The following is a 17336-nucleotide window of genomic DNA, read 5'->3' on the forward strand; positions in this document are numbered from 1 at the left end:
ACAGTCAATTGCAGCATAATGCAGTTTTTTGTTGGGATGGGAAGCTTTTATTGAGTTTTGGAAAAATAAGGCGTGTGTGTGTGTTGACAAACTGTCAGTTTCAACAACACAGGGTCCTATGCTAGGAATAAAATGAGAGAAAACCTTGAAGATGTGATAAAGTGTCATTCTTCTGAGTTAACTTTTCAGTTAAAATCTTCCTTGGAAGCACTGTGCTCGATTAAAAAGGGTTTTAGGGGTACCAGAGATGCTTGCTAATGGAATTGCACTGGGCTGAACAAATTATAATTTAGCTCCTCACCCCCCCCCCCCCCGCTTTCCTTCCTGCCTTGATGCCTTCATGCTTTTTTTCTCCACAGAAAGGTCAGATGCCAACAGCCAGAAGTTTGTAGGGTTTTGCTTTGAATAACCCTCAGAGCATGAATTCCAGGCTTACCCCACCACACCCTCTACTGGTTAAGGTTTTGCTAGCAAGAGTTAACATGTTTGGAAACAGCAAGATGAGCACAGTCTGGGTGACTGGGGCACTGCCCCACCAACCTCAGTCAAGGTCCGGCTATCTTGGACCTATGGACGCGGGTGGTGCTGTGGTCTAAACCACTGAGCTGCTTGCTGATCAGAAAGTTGGCGGTTTGAATCCCTACAACAGACTGAGCTCCTGTTGCTCTGTCCCAGCTCCTGCCAACCTTGCAGTTCAAAAGCATGCCAGTGCAAGTAGATAAATAGATACCACTGCGGCGGGAAGATAAATGGTGTTTCTGTGCACTCTGGTTTCCACCATGGTGTTCCGTTGCGCCGGAAGCGGTTTAGTCCTGCTGGCCACATGACCCGGAAAGCTGTCTGTGGGTGGTGCTGGCTCTCAGCATCCTCCTTCTTTAGTCTCAGGTGTTGCTCTTGTATGACCTAGCAGGAAGGACGGTGGGGACGAATTTGGAATTAGTTGGATCTGCTGCCAATCCTTGCCTTTGGCTTCATCAGCTCCTGGTCTCCTGGCCTCCCACCCCACCAGTTCCAATGGGGACCAGCCACCACTGACAAAGAGAAGAACTTCACTACAGATTTGGTGGTAACAATAAGATAGTAGCTTATCTTGGTGATGGTAGTGGTTAGGAATTTTGAACAGAGACTTTTCAGTACATCACCAAACGACCATTTCTAGGATACTTTGTGGGAATCTATTACTGTTCACATAAGTATATAGTCTAGGTTGGGTGAGAGCCGGTGTGGTGTAGTGGTTAAGAGTGGTAGACTCGTAATCTGGGGAACCGGGTTCGTGTCTCCGCTCCTCCACATGCAGCTGCTGGGTGACCTTGGGCTAGTCACACTTCTTTGAAGTCTCTCAGCCCCACTCACCTCACAGAGCGTTTGTTGTGGGGGAGGAAGGGAAAGGAGAATGTTAGCCGCTTTGAGACTCCTTCGGGTAGTGATAAAGTGGGATATCAAATCAAAACTACTCTTCTTCTTCTTCTTCTTCTTCTTCTTCTTCTTCTTCTTCTTCTTCTTCTTCTTCTCACCTCAGAGTACCTCAGGAGTAACAACATTGCCATGTATTGAACCATTTGCCCATCTGGTTCTGTTTTCTATACACTAAGGATGAGAGAATCTGCCAATTTCAGTTTATTTCAGCTTTTCATGTTTCCATCCCTAAGTTAAGTTCTCTACATTTCTACCCCAGTTTGTGTGTGTGTGTTTTTTTTTAAAAGGCCTCTTAAACATTTGTCAACATTTGTGAATTTCTCCTACTGTTTTTCATATGCAATTTTTGCCAATTTTATATGCACATTTTTGCAAAGCAATTTCCCCTCATACTTCTTTTTGTCTTTTAATTTTTTTTTTGTCTTTTATTTTTGTCTTTTATTTTCACCTACATGCATTCATGTGTGCATTTCTGTACACATTCTTTGGCTGGAGAACTGCATTGCAAAATTTGGAGAAGTGTTTCGGTCTGCATATTGTTTCAGAAAATATGAATTTCATACGTTTGCCTTTAAATACAAACTGAACTCAATTTCTACCCTGTCCTGAGACTACACTGACTTGGACCAGACTTCATAGACTTAACAGAAGGTGGTAGGGATGAAACCTGTTAACTATCATATTCAAAGCTCTAGTACTGTGCTGTGGGACATCCCCATATATGTTCCTGGCACCAGAGTTAGCCCCAGAACAAACACAAAGTGACTTCTGTGGGCGTCGGATGGAGCCTTTAATAAGCCTTCCTCTCACTGTTAACACTCTATTTGTAGAATTCTACTGAAGATTATTTTCTGCCTTTACTTTTCCCACCAGTGGATGTGTCACTGACGTCAAACGTCTCCTGATTCACTGATGGATACTGCAAAAGAGATCCAGGCTGGAGATTAGAAAATGATCCTCTCGGTTAGGTAAGCCCAGGAAATTACCAGGATCTCATCCCAGTCCTTAGAGGATAGATGTTTCTCTTTTTTCTCGACTCCCTCACTGCCTGATAGCTTATGTTCCAGCTAATCCCTGGAGTTAGTTGAGGAGTTGGAGGCAGAGAGGGTGGGATCATACACAGTGTGGGTGACGCTGCTTCTGTCGTCCATGTGGGAGTCTGTTTCTGCTTCTTCGTTTCAAATAATAGATGGGTGCTGAATCACTTGAGTGGAATCAGAGGGTGCTCATATGAAAGTGAGAGTCACAGGAGGAGCAAGAGGAGGTTAAAGATAAACATCAGAACAAAGTTTCACTGGTGGCTCCCCACTTGTGGAAAGCTCTTCCCAGGAGGGTATGTCTGATGCAATCACTGGCTGTGTAGGCACCATACATTTAAAATACTTATTTTTTTTATTTTTTGCTTTGGTTTTAAATTGCTGTTGCCTTTTATAGTGGGGAACAATTTACACATTGAACAAATCTACTGTAATTTTCCATGTATAAGACTAGGATTTTTTTCTTTAAAAGTTATGTTAAAAATTGGGTGTCGTCTTATACACAGATAGTGTATGCCCCCATTTTCTTAATTAGGAGTCCCCCCCCAAAGGGGGCGTGTTATACACGGTGAGTGTGTGTGTTATACATGGAAGGACAGTCCACAGGGCATCAATGGTGTCTCTGAAAATTTTTACACATCACTTGGGAAGACAGGTGAACTAATATCAGTGTACTGGAAGAAGTGAAGATCACCAGTGTTGAAGCAATGATTCTTCAGCATCAACATCATGTTGTGTGGATGCCTGATGATCGTCTTCCAAACCAACTGCTCTATTCCGAACTTAAAAATGGAAAGCGTAATGCTGGTGGTTACCAAAAGAGGTTTAAAGACCTGTCTTAAGGCAAATCTAAAAAAATGTAGTATAAACACTGACAACTGGGAAACACTGGCCTGCGAGCACTCCAGTTGGAGAACAGCCTTTACCAAAGGTGTCATGGGCTTTGAAGATATTTGAATGCAGGACGCAAGGGACAAATGTGCTATGAGGAAGACACTCTTGGCAAATCCACACTGTGATCAACTCCCACCCAGAAACCAATGTCCCCACTATGGAAGGACGCGTGGATCCAGAATTGGCCTCCACAGTCACTTACGGACTCATTGTTAAAACCGTGTTTATGGAAGACAATCTTACTCGTCTACGAGTGATCGCCAAAGAAGAAGAAGAATACATGGAAAAATACGGTAACTTAAACCTAACGTATGCGATGATCCAGCCATAAGCCCAGCATGTTAAACTCTTTTTTATTTGCATGGGAGTGATTCTGGGACATGCTCAACCCCTCAGCTGCATCCAGTGGGATAATGGTGCTTTGTGTTGGTTTAGCTTGTTTTATTATGGGAATACAAGGGGGAGGGGGAATACAAGCAATACTTTAACCCACGTCCTCGGTAAGAATGTAGGAGGACCTGCTCTCAGCTTCCACGGTCTTGCAAATAAGCGTTAGAGGCCTGGGATGATTATACCTGGTGTGTAGAAAGTAAAAATGACATTATTTGACTTTGATCATTTAAGGCGTTTTTCAATTTCTGGCCTGTTAGACTCTCAGTGTATTATCTCAAAAGCTATCACAGTATCTCCCTTTCCTACCCCCTCCCCTGCACTGCAAATTTTAGAGTCTGTTTTCTGAACACTGTGATCTAATGACAGCTTGCCCTTTGGAGAACTATTAAACAATTCAAGACTTCTCTCCAAATTTATTTCAGAAAACAGTTGCTGTGCTCAAATTTAGCAGAGCTATGAAGTATTTAAATGGGTGGTCCCTGTTTCTCAGTGGGACACCAAGAGGAACTAAACAAACAAACCCTTTCCTGATACAAGGGAAGAGCACATTGTTAAAAATCAACTTCTTTGCCCCATGTTGTTCCTACAACAAATGGTGCTATTCACATCCTGCCTTTTATCATCCTCTCTTGCTGTACATAACCATCTGTGTTGGTTTATAATGTCCCCCAGAATAGCACTCAAATACCTCCAAAATGTTGATAGGATGCGTACTATATGTACATAACAGAACAATATGACAGCATACCCATTTCCCTGTTTGTTCTGGTGGAAGTGTAAAAATAATATGCATTTATGCAACCAGTTTGTCCCCCCACCTTGACTCTCCCGCCTTCTGACATTTCAGCTGCTTTGTTTTAATTTTTACAGATAAAAACTTTCATAAAATACGGGTGCAAACGAGAACAGGCTGTTTCCTAAGCATTCTGGGTACTGTTCCGGATTGTTATGTAATGTCTTGCCTCCTTCCCTTCTCCACCTTAGAAAGAAGAATTGAAACAAAGTCCATGGAAGCATTTTTGCATTTTACAGAACAGGACATTCTCTTCTGATTCGCACCTTTAGTCAATACAGGAAACAAAAACAGCTCTGTGTGTATTTTTAACCGCTGAATTTTCTTGCCAAATGTACAAGCATGTAAATATCACCTGGACGCATCCAAGATTGAACTTCCCTTGTTTAAGGCTAAATTAGGATATGAGAAAAAGGATAAGAGTCTCTCTGTCATTCAAGTTCAGCCTATTTTATTTTTGATGCTGGAAACAACGGCATCAAACGGTAAAGAGAACAGCTTACTCTTGGGGTGGAACAGCCCATTTCTCCCACTAACCAGTGTCCCAGCACAGTGAGGTCCGTGTCATATGACCAGATGATGTGATGGGAATGAAGATTTAGCATATGTGCTCTGAATTGTTCAGTAAAGAACATTGAGTAAAGAACATTGAGTTGGATCCAGATTAGAAGAGCAACCCTATATTTAACTTAGAAGTAAGTCCCATTGAGTTCAACTGTGCTTACTCCCAGGCAGTAGAAGCTGGTCCATTGGGGCAAATTGGGCAATGCCCTACCATCCCCACTCTGTCCTCATCTGCCTCCCTGCAATAATTCAAATCACTTATCTGGTCTAACAATCTGTTTCTCACAGTGCAAACCAGATGACTATGGGAAGCACTGTTGTATTCTGCCAATATTAAATCAGGTTGAACTATATCTTTGATCTGTTTGAATCCAAGTTTATGAATGTGAAAGATGCTCCACGTTACTACATGTTGACATTTTCCCACCACAAGAGTTGCCTGACAGATGTTCATAAATAGCCTTTACACACACAGAAAGAGAGCAGATGTCATCATTGATCATTCTTGGATAATATAGGAATGCTGCTTTCATTTAAAAGATTTCGTATTTGTGGGGGAAACAACTGTGAGGGGGGATTTACTTTGTATTACCTTGCCTGTTGTTATCACCTATCTACAAAGACATAAGTGATGTTAGGATCTGGAATCCAATCTCCAAGCGGTGTGAGATACCCGGCACTTATATGTTTCCTTTTGGGAATGAGGGACAGCGGAGACTGTGGTGTCCTTATGATATATGGTTTATTTACACCTATATACAACCTGAGCTTATGATGGAGGGGTTCACAGCATCAACACCCCAAAAAGGTCCTGTTACTCCCATAGCTGCAGCACTGGATTCAAACGGAAGTTAAATATTCCTCTCAAATGTTGCTCTGACTCTCTCTTTCCAGCTTGCTGCTTTCCTTTTAGGTGACATCATTGCAACTCAAACTCTCTACTTGAAATTCTGGCTTTATCTGTTGAGAGAGGGGGCCCCACCTATTTGTGGACTTACACTGAGCCCCTTAATCCCCCTTTATGGCTCATCATCCAGGCTATCACCTCAACAGGAAGGTAGCCTGGCTCATCCAAGAACTAGAAGCTGTGATTAAATTCTAACACTTGCTGGCCCCAGGGGTTAGAGGAGTCTGGCACACATCTTAACAGTATGATCCAACAGAGCTCCTCTTAGAATGGCACCAGTATTGTATGGTATAGTACTGATGCCAACCTGTTGTCCATTCCTGATGCCGTTCCATTCACCTAATCCCTGTGAGCTAGTGCTCACCACTACATCCCATAATAGTGTTCATACCTTCCCATATGGTATGAAGAAATACTTGCTTTCATCTCTCCTCAGTGATTAAGTAACCATGAGTTTTAGTGCTACGCACACGCTTGTCATATTATATCAGCCTTAAGGTCTGAATGCTGCCAACTGATCATTGGTTGATTTTGCTGAAATGTGCTTTTTGACATTGAACCTAAAGTAGAAGAGGAGGAATTTGGATTTGATATCCCGCTTTATCACTACCCTAAGGAGTCTCAAAGCGGCTAACAATCTCCTTTCCCTTCCTCCCCCACCACAAACACTCTGTGAGGTGAGTGAGGCTGAGAGACTTCAGAGAAGTATGACTAGCCCAAGGTCACCCAACAGCTGCATGTGGAAGAGTGGGGAAGCGAACCCAGTTCACCAGATTACGAGTCCACTGCTCTTAACCACTACACCACACTGGCTCTCACAGTCACAGCTTCATTCTTGCTTACCATGAGGGAGCGTGCTTCCCATTTCATCATTTGAGCCAGGAATTGTCTATGTAAGAGTGAGCTTCCTTCCACTTTGAAATCGCTTGCTTGGCACTTAGAGTCCATTCATCAGAATGTGAGGTTACATCATGTCCCTTCAGAGACACCCATGAAGCCATAGTTGTAGATGTTTTGTTCTGTGTGGTATTTGTAATTTGTTGCTACGGGCAGAAACATTTGCTGGAGAGCTGAATGCTTCCATTTCACTCTTGTCAAACTCTGGAGTGGGCTGTGTGGCATCCACAATCCACAACTGGGCATGCACAAATTTCTGAAGGCCTGATGCTTTTGTTTCCAACTCCTTCCTCTGTTAGAGGCCTGGAAATATGCTAGATATGGCTTTTGTGGCTTAAATATACAGCAGTACCTCAGGTTAATAACTTAATTCGTTCCAGAGGTCCTCCTTAACCTGAAACTGTTCTTAACCTGAAGCACCACTTTAGCTAATGGGGCCTCCTGCTGCCGCTGCACGATTTCTGTTCTCATCCTGAAGCAAAGTTCTTAACCTGAGGTAATATTTATGGGTTAGCGGAGTCTGTAACCTGAAGCGTATATAACCCAAGGTACCACTGTATCTCCAAAGGTTTTGCCTTGCATGACTAAAGACCCCTGGAAGATCCTGGTTCTGTTTTGAAAATTATTCTGCCCCACCAAATATCCGGTTGTGGTATGGATGATTGTTGGGATAGAATGCAACAGCACCCCTAATGCTATGTTTTTTAAAGAGCTAGTTTTTATTCCAGGGATGGGGGAACTTGTAGCCCTTCAGGCATTGCCAGACTGCCTGGAAATCTCCCCCCCCCCCCGCCTATTTAAATAGTTACTTCCATATGTGAAGTCCACAGCAGGGTTTTAAAAGAAAATAGCAGAGTATATTAATAAACCCATTAAAGAGGATGAAGATAGATGTGGTGGAATTGTAAAATGCAGTTGTCTAATATTTTGATTATAAACATTGATGAAGGGGGAGCAGGAAGTCATTAGTATTGTAGAATTGGATTTATCTGTTGAGTGACGAATTGTAACTTTTAAGCTCAAAACAAAATAAAATATTAATACCAAAAAGGATGTTGTCAGACGACAAGTTCCATCATCCCTGATCAGTATTGAAGCCTCAGGGCTTGTCTACACATTTGCTTAGGCCCAAGAGTTTTTCTGCTTGGCCCATGCTTTCTAGGCACAGGTCTGAGTGGTTTTTCATTTGTTCTGCTGCTTTCTCTGGCAAAACCTAATGTTTACTGCTGAAATTACCACAGAAAAACCGGTTGACATTTATTCCGATTCAGCAAAAGTGTGGATGAGTCCTTCCTCTCTGTAATTGCTGAGGATTGCTGAGTTTAGACTGTTCTTTGGTTTCCCCCCCATATTTGCATTTTGGACAACTACTGTGTGCCTCCAATGGTTGTCCATGGAGCCATCTTAGCTTCTACCCTGCGCTGCTGACACCAATCGATGGTTCACAGGTGCCACCTCTTCGAACAGAAAAATGGCCTAACACCACAACAGAAGAGAACAGAAAAGGAGTCTCCTTGAATAATAGGGGTTGAACAGTAAGTACCCTTTCTATCTCATCATCTCCCTACATGCTAGTCAGCAATCCCTTTCATGGTAGTTAATTTCAGGATAATCAGATGTTGCCTGATTATTCTAGGAAGTGTTAGTCACATTTTGAGAACCGTGGATAATTATAGGACCTATATATGTGTCTTGTGTTAAGTTCTTTTCTCTGTATCCTATTCTCTGAAGCTGCTTTATAGCAACAGACTGCTACCTTGTAGCTGAGGATCATTTCCAGCATAGAATGGTATTTGTTGTCCAGGACAGAATCTTATTAATGTAATATATAATGGAAGGAATACACGACACCTGTATTACTAAAGGGGCCATCATTCTGATGATGGCTTGCTGAAATATTATGCTCATCCCATTGAATTGGCCACAGGGGTCTCAAATTAAATTTCAGAGATGCCTTGTGTGATGCCAAAATTCGGTATGCCCGCCTTTCTCACTCCATTCTAAATCATAGTTGTGGCGTCTTCTGTGGTTCCCAGTGTGACTGAACCAGTCACACTCCCCAGTTGCACTCTGGTAGGTGGATCTTGGGGTCCTGGTAAAAAGAATAAAAGGTAAAAGACCCCTGAATGGTTAAGTCCAGTCAAAGGCGACTATGGGGTTGCGGCGCTCATCTCACTTTCAGGCCAAGGGAGCTGGTGTTTGTCCACAGACAGCTTTCCAGGTCATGTGGCCAGCAGAACTAAACCGCTTCTAGTGCAAAGGAACACCATGACGGAAACCAGAGCGCACAGAAACACCGTTTACCTTATCGCCATAGCGGTACCTATTTATCTACTGGCATTGGCGTGCTTTTGAACTGCTAGGTTGGCAGGAGCTGGAACAGAGCAATGGGAGCTCACCCTGTCATGGGGATTCGAACTGCTGACCTGCAAGCCCAAGAGGCTCAGTGGTTTAGACCACAGCGCCACCTGCTTCCCTGGTAAAAAGAATTATAAGAAAGAGCAGAGACATCACCTTGCCAACAAAGGTCTGTATAGTTAAAGCTATGGTTTTCCCAGTAGTGATGTATGGAAGTGAGAGCTGGACCATCAAAAAGGCTGATCGCCAAAGAATTGATGCTTTTGAATTATGGTGCTGGAGGAGACTCTTGAGAGTCCCATGGACTGCAAGAAGATCAAACCTATCCATTCTGAAGGAAATCAGCCCTGAGTGCTCCCTGGAAGGACAGATCCTGAAGCTGAGGCTCCAATACTTTAGCCACCTCATGAGAAGAGAAGACTCCCTGGAAAAGACCCTGATGTTGGGAAAGATGGAGGGCACAAGGAGAAGGGGACGACAGAGGACAAGATGGTCGGATAGTGTTCTCGAAGCTACCAGCATGAGTTTGACAAAACTGCGGGAGGCAGTGGAAGACAGGAGTGCCTGGCGTGCTCTCGTCCATGGGGTCACAAAGAGTCAGTCATGACTAAACTACTAAACAACAACAACAACAACAAATCCCACAATGCTGAAGTTTGCATGCTCCTGATTGGAAAGAATACAAATAATCTTTCGATCATTTGGGGGGCAACATACTTCATGAATCCATGGGTGCAGGTAAGAATAGACAAAACTGCCTTGTACCACGCTTGGACACTGGTACATCTGTCTCACTGTTATTTACACTGACCGATAGTAGTTCTACCAGCCATGACTGGCGATGCCCAAGTTTGAACCTAGAACCTTCTGCATACAAACCAGGTGTGTGTGTGTGTCCCCAGTGCCTTTCCCCAAATCTTAGCAACCAATTTTTGGGTGACCTTTCAATCTGGATGGCTTTCCAAGCCAATCTGTGCTCTTGTCAGAAAAGAAAAGAGCTAACATTTCTGCCAAAAAAAGAAAAAGAGAAGAATTTTCAGAAGTTGCTGAGGGTAAATAAGGACTTTGTTTGAGGAGGGTAGCAATCACATGCAAACTATTAAAACAGGAACAAAATTTCTCTTGAGAATATTACTCCCTGTCCCCATCTGCTACGATCCATTGATGCTTGAATAGATTAACATGTGTGTTCAAATACATTCAGTTCACAAATAACAATGTCAGCGCCTCGCTATCTAATGATCATAACCATGTGTTGCCCAAGATCAGAAGGGTGATATCACCCTCCGTGAACCCTCCTCTCTGAGTTGCTGTACCTATTGTTCCTTACTTTGAACAAGTGTTCCTATTTGAAGCTGAACAACATTAGGTAGTACTAAGCCATTTTAGTGAATAATTTTTTTTAATCTGTTCGCAAGTCTTCTAAGAATTCATGTACTGCATTGATTGATTGCATAAACGTGGCTGTTCTTCTAGGAACCTAGGGAACGTCTTTATACTTTTTGGAGTTTGGTATATATTACAGTGCAGAGTGGGGGCGGGGGCGGGGAATAGCCTGGTCAGATTGCTGATGGGAAGAATAGAGAAACTTAAGGCTTATTACTCATGGCAAACAAAGCCATTCTGAGTTCAAGGTTACACATGGCCAAGGACGATTAAGATGCTGACACAAACAAATACTATAAACTGACTAAATTTGGAGATGAGGGAGGAAGAAAGTAAATTGTGGTTGCTTTACTCCTAGAAATACTGGATCAGTCTGTTGGTCCATTTCTCTCTGCATTGTCTACACCATGGGTAGGCAAACTAAGGTCTGGGGGCCGGATCCGGCCCAATCGCCTTCTAAATCTGGCCCACGGATGGTCCAGGAATCAGCGTGTTTTTACATGAGTAGAATGTGTCCTTTTATTTAAAATGCATCTCTGGGTTATTTGTGGGGCATAGGAATTCATTCGTTTTTCTTTCCAAAATATAGTCCGGCCCCCCACAAGGTCTGAGGGACAGTGGACCGGCCTCCTGCTGAAAAGGTTTGCTGACCCCTGGTCTACACTGATTGCAGGATTTCAGGCAGGAATTTCTCCAAGCCCTGCTTGGAGATTCCAGGGATATTTGTCCACCTTTGGTTCCTACCCTGCACTCAGCTCTCACCTGTGTCTCCTAGAAGCTGTTGGCATGTAATGCCAGCCACACTCTGGGAATGGCTTTGACAGGCTGGCTAAACCAGGTGAGGGGACATAATAATAATAATAATAATAATAATAATAATAATAATAATAAATTAAATAAATATTTATACCCCGCCCATCTGGCTGGGTTTCCCCAGCCACTCTGGGCAGCTTCCAACAGAATATTAAAACACAATAATCTATTAAACATTAAAAGCTTCCCTAAATAGGGCTGCCTTCAGATGTCTTCTAAAAGTCTGGAAGTTGTTTTTTTGTCTTTGACATCTGGTGGGAGGGCTTTTCACCGGGCAGGTGCCACTACCGATGAGTCTCAAAAGTCCCCAGGAGAGTTAGGGACTTCCCAGCATGTGAGGACAGGCTTCAGTGGATCAAACACATTTTTCTTTGAGACTGTCCTGTCACATGATGCCCATAATCTTCCTGATGCAGTTCATATGGAAGGCATAGAAGCATTGCTCCGACGGGTTTAAGTTTCCCAAGGCTCACTTCCATAAAGCAGCATGTTCAAGGGCAGAGATAGCAGCCAGCTGACCTGTTCCTCCCTTGTTTTCTTACTCAAACCCCAGTTATACATACTTGTAGCATGAACTACAGAACCCAGAATTCTTTGAGAGGGAAAATGAGCTTCAGATGTGCTTTAAAGGCATTGTGGGTGCACAGCCTACCAATCCTAGGTAAAAGGTGAAGGTAAAGGACCCCTGGTCCAGTCAAAGGCGACTATGGGGTTGTGGTGCTCATCTCACTTCAGGCTGAGGGAGCCAGCATTTGTCCACAGACAGCTTTCTGGGTCATGTGGCCAAAACCATGGAAACCAGAGCGCATGGAAATGCCATTTGTCTTCCCGCTGCAGTGGTACCTATTTATCTACTTGCACTGGTGTGCTTTCGAACTGCTAGGTTGGCAGGAGCTTCGGCAGAGCAACATGAGCTCACCCCTTCATGGGGATTGGAACTGCCAACCTTCTGATAAGCAAGCCCAAGAGGCTCAGTGGTTTAGACCACAGCGCCACCCGCATCCCGGTAAACCTATCCTAGGTTATGGCTACTTACAAACAGGCTTCTGGTCTCCATGCGTGTAGGTGATCAGCTGAGGAATGTTGAGGGACCAAGGAATCTTTGGCAGCTGTAGTCTTTTAATGATCTTCTGATCTCTCAGAACACTAGGACTTATGGGCATGCAATGAAGCTCAATGTTGGAAGGTTCAGAAGAGATAAAATAAAGCGTAGTCAAACTGAAACTCACACCCACAAGTGGCAGCAATGGCTACCAGCCTAGATGGCTTTAAAAGAGGAAAAGACAAATTAATGGAGGAGAGGGCTACTGATGGCTACTAGCTGTGATGGCTGTGCTCTGCCTCCATAGTTTAGGCAGCAATGCTTCTGCTGCCGGGAGCTACAGTAGGGCGGTATGCTCTACTGTTCAGTTGCTGCTTGTGGGTTTCCCAAAGTTGGCTGCAGTGAGAACAGGGTGCTGGTCTATCTAGGCCATTGGCTTGATCCAGGAGACTCTTAACTTATGTTCTTAAGACTCAGGTGGGTCTTGACTGATACGTAGTTGTATTTAGCCAGCCAGTCATGTCTGGGAGGGAGATGGTTTGAAACCCTTTGAAAGTTAGGAGATGGCCTATTGCAATGTCAACCCCTGACAGATTTCTCCACCTCCTGACCTGATCTGAACTTGTATCCAAGGGGAGATGAAACCTTACCACTAAGGCAGAATGAGGAAGAAGAGATTCTGGACCTTGGTTTCCTCATCCAAAAGGAAATGATCTGCCCCGTGGAAATTAGAACACCTTAGGTATGCTGCTTATTTAACTTATATGCAGAATTCATCATGCAAAAGGCTGGGCTGGATGAATCCCAAACTGGAATTAAGAATGCCGGAAGAAATATCAACAACCTCAGATATGCAGATGACACAACCTTGATAGCAGAAAGTGAAGAAGAATTAAAGAACCTTTTAATGAGGGTGAAAGAGGAGAGCGCAAAATATGGTCTGAAGCTCAACATCAAAAAAATGAAGATCATGGCCACTGGTCCCATCACCTCCTGGCAAATAGAAGGGGAAGAAATGGAGGCAGTGGGAGATTTTACTTTCTTGAGTTCCATGATTACTGCAGATGGTTACATCAGCCACGAAATTAAGACGCCTGCTTCTTGGGAGAAAAGCAATGACAAACCAAGACAGCATCTTAAAAAACAGAGACATCACCTTGCCAACAAAGGTCCTTATAGTTAAAGCTATGGTTTTCCCAGTAGTGATGTATGGAAGTGAGAGCTGGACCATCAAGAAGGCTGATCACCGAAGAATTGATGCTTTTGAATTTTGGTGCTGGAGGAGAATTTTGAGAGTCCCATAGACAGCAAGAAGATCAAACCTATCCATTCTTAAGGAAACCAGCCCTGAGTGCTCACTGGAAGGACAGATCCTGAAGATGAGGCTCTAATACTTTGGCCACCTCATGAGAAGAGAAGACTCCCTGGAAAAGACCCTGATGTTGGGAAAGGAGAAGGGGACGGCAGAGGACAAGATGGTTGGACAGTGTTCTCGAAGCTACCAGCATGAGTTTGACCAAACTGCGGGAAGCAGTGGAAGACAGGAGTGCCTGGCATGGTCTGGTCCATGGGGTCACGAAGAGTCGGACATGACTAAACGACCAAACAACAACAGGTATGGGGAGCACATGTTACCATGTTGTTGAGCTAGAGTTGGCTTTTAAAGTGGTTGAAATAAGTTACTGAGGCACAGATGCTTTTAATCCATGCGAGTACATTTCAACATTTCAGAAGGGTTAAGTGAATGGACCCATAAATTCCCAACAGATGTGGACTCACTTGCTAACAGCTGCATGGAATCATAGCTTGGTTGGCAAGCAAGGGAAATATGTCCACTGCCTTTTTTATGCTATGCATGACTGTACCAAATCAATATCTGAGATCAACTATATATATATTTAATAGGTCTAATGCAGAAACGTATTGCAATTATACTGTTTCTTGTGCTGGAAAGTGTGTTTGATCGCTACGTGTTAACGCAGCCAAAGAATGAGTCAAAGGACAAATTTAATCTGCCTGGGATAAAATACTTCCTGTTTGTGATTTCATGGTTTTACCTTCGAAATCCACATGTAAACATTTGCCAGATCCAGGGATAAACTATTCCAGTGTGAATGTTTTGCAAAATGTGGAGTTTATTGTTAATGCATCACAATCCAGAATGATTTCTCCCCCCCCCCTCCAAAGTGATGCAAACAGCAGAGCTGAGCTGAGCCCAACTGGATTTTCCAGTGGTTCCATAGAAAAATATCAGCATCACAGCTTACTTTCCTTGGAAGTGGAAGGTCTTGCTCAAGCAGTAAGTTTTCTTGGAAATGGGCTATCAGACAATTAATGATATATTGTAATTGGACATAGTTTGGTGAAAGTTAAGGGTGCTTGATAAACCCCTTCGGAATCAAATACCAGTTTTTGTACAATCAACAGAATCAAGTGGTGAAGTTTATCATGGAGTATACCGCTTCATCCTGAAGATATATGTGTGAGATACATATCTGGTCCCTTGAAGGAGGAGGAGGAATTAACCACCCCACTGTATGAAGAAAAATGGGTTTCAACCTAACCTTCTCCTGACATGCAATTACAGTGGTACCTCAGGTTACATACGCTTCAGGTTACATATGCTTCAAGTTAGACTCTGCTAACCCAGAAATATTACCTCGGGTTAAGAACGTTGCTTCAGGATAAGAACAGAAATCGTACTCTGCCTGTGCAGCGGCAGCAGGAGGCCCCATTAGCTAAAGTGGTGCTTCAGGTTAAGAACAGTTTCAAATTAAGAACAGACCTACAGAATGAATTAAGTTATTAACCTGAGGTACCACTGTATTATATTTCCTGGGTGTTTTCCTTTTAAAAACCCAAACAAATAAATAAATAAATAAATATACTTTTACTGTATTAAAGATTTCTTGGTTTACAAAAGTATGTGCAATGTTTCTTTTTTCAAGTTACATTTTCTACAGATCAGTTTCATTGGTTGATACATTAGTGTTACATTAGAAAGAAAAGGGGGGAAAGATGTGGGAGGGAATGGTGGGGTCAGGTGGTAATGCTTCTGTTCTACTTAGTGTATGTGTGGGGTTTTGTGTCAGTATCACTTGTGTGTGTTCTCTTTAATATTCACTTGTATATGGTGGTGGGAGGTTGGGGGTGGTCACCTAGGGTGTGGTTTTTTGTTTTTGATTGGCTGTAATGAAATTTGTTTTTGTGTGTTTGGGTCAGGTTAGGCAGATTGCTTTGTACTCTGTTGGCAGATTCTCATTGTTGTGTTGGTTTGGGGTGAAGGCGTCTTCTTCTATTTGTCCCCGTGTCAGTTTGAGTTTGTTGGTTAGTTTTCTAATAAGGCTGTTTCCCATACTATTTGATAGCATGGGTGTTTTCCTTTTCAGGGAGAATTCAGTCATGTAACACCTCCCTGAAGTGTATCATTCCAGAAAAACTTTATTACTAGATCCTGCAGGTTTTATAAACTGTTCCTCACAGCTGATTTACACACAGCAGAATCACACAATGCAATCTTATCTTGATTGTAGCAAGGTGGGGGTTGCATGTTTAAGGCCTTTGGGGCAGCTGTGTTGCCTGTAGAAGGTCTCCCAGCTCAATTCTATGTACCTCCAGCCTGAAACCATGGAGAAGTACCGTGTCACTGTGAACCATACAGAGCTAGGTGGACCAATGTTCTGACCCAGTATAAGACATCTTCCTATGCTCCCTCCCTTGAAAAATATAGCCTCTTTTCTCAGGGAAAATGGCCTCGGCCCTGTATAACTGAAGGAGCATCTCCACCCTCATTTGTTCAGCCTGGACACTGAGCTCTAGCTCCAAGGACCTTCTGGCTGCCTCAGCCTGCACCAGGGCCAATGGATACACAGATCAGTTACACTATATGTAAAGTGCATGGCATTCCCCAGAGAATCATGGGAGCTGTCCTAGCTTCTGCCGAATACATGCAGACAGAAGACAGAAGGCTAGGAGATTCTCTCCTGCTTGCATTTTCACACAAAATATTCAGAATGACTGGTTGACCCTTTCGTAGTTCTATTTTCTCTTACTCGGGTACCAATTGCTTATTTATTGCACTCACATCCTGGTTTTTCCATTCACAGGCAGATGTTGAAAGCAGGCTTCTGTGAAAACACACAATACATATAGCGATAAAACGATATCATAAAAGGCAATCTCTATTCAGATAGCACAGAGAGCCACCTTGAGACAACAAGGTCTAGATCAGAGGTTTTCAACCTTTTTGAGTCCATGGCTCCCTTGACCAACTACGTTCTTTCTGCAGCGCTCCTGCAGGGCTCAAGAGTCCAGTTCTGTCACCCCTTGCCTGCAGATCTGGCAGCCTCTCACCCTTTTTCAAACACCCTCCCTTGTGGAGTGTTCCCTCAGCCTCCTCTCCCCTCTCCTTGGGAGTCCTTCAGGCAGCCATTGCTGCTGCACCTGGTCTCTGAGACTGCCCCCCCCCGCCTCAGAGAGAGGTGCCTCCTCACATTGCTCCACAGGAGCTTGGGAAGCACCCCCTGGCCAGCCCCAGAGGCGCCATTCACCTGGGGAGTTTATAGCCAGGGCTGCTGCAATGAACAGTTGTGCAAGCCTTGCGGAGGCAGAGACACAAGAGGGCATCAAAGGGAGGGAAGGAAAGAGGCCAGTGTTGCCCGCAGCACCCCTGCCCATCATTCAAGGCACCCCAGGGGGCCACAGTGCACTGGATGAAAACCATTGGTCTAGACAGTGAGGTGTCCCACCCACCATGATTTTCTCAAATGACGTCTCTTCCCTCAGCTCATTAACCTGTGGAATGGGAGTAGGTTGTTGCAGCTATGAAAACCAGAC

Source organism: Podarcis gaigeae (genome assembly GCF_964106915.1).
Source record: "Podarcis gaigeae genome assembly, chromosome: 6".
Classification (NCBI taxonomy): domain Eukaryota; kingdom Metazoa; phylum Chordata; class Lepidosauria; order Squamata; family Lacertidae; genus Podarcis; species Podarcis gaigeae.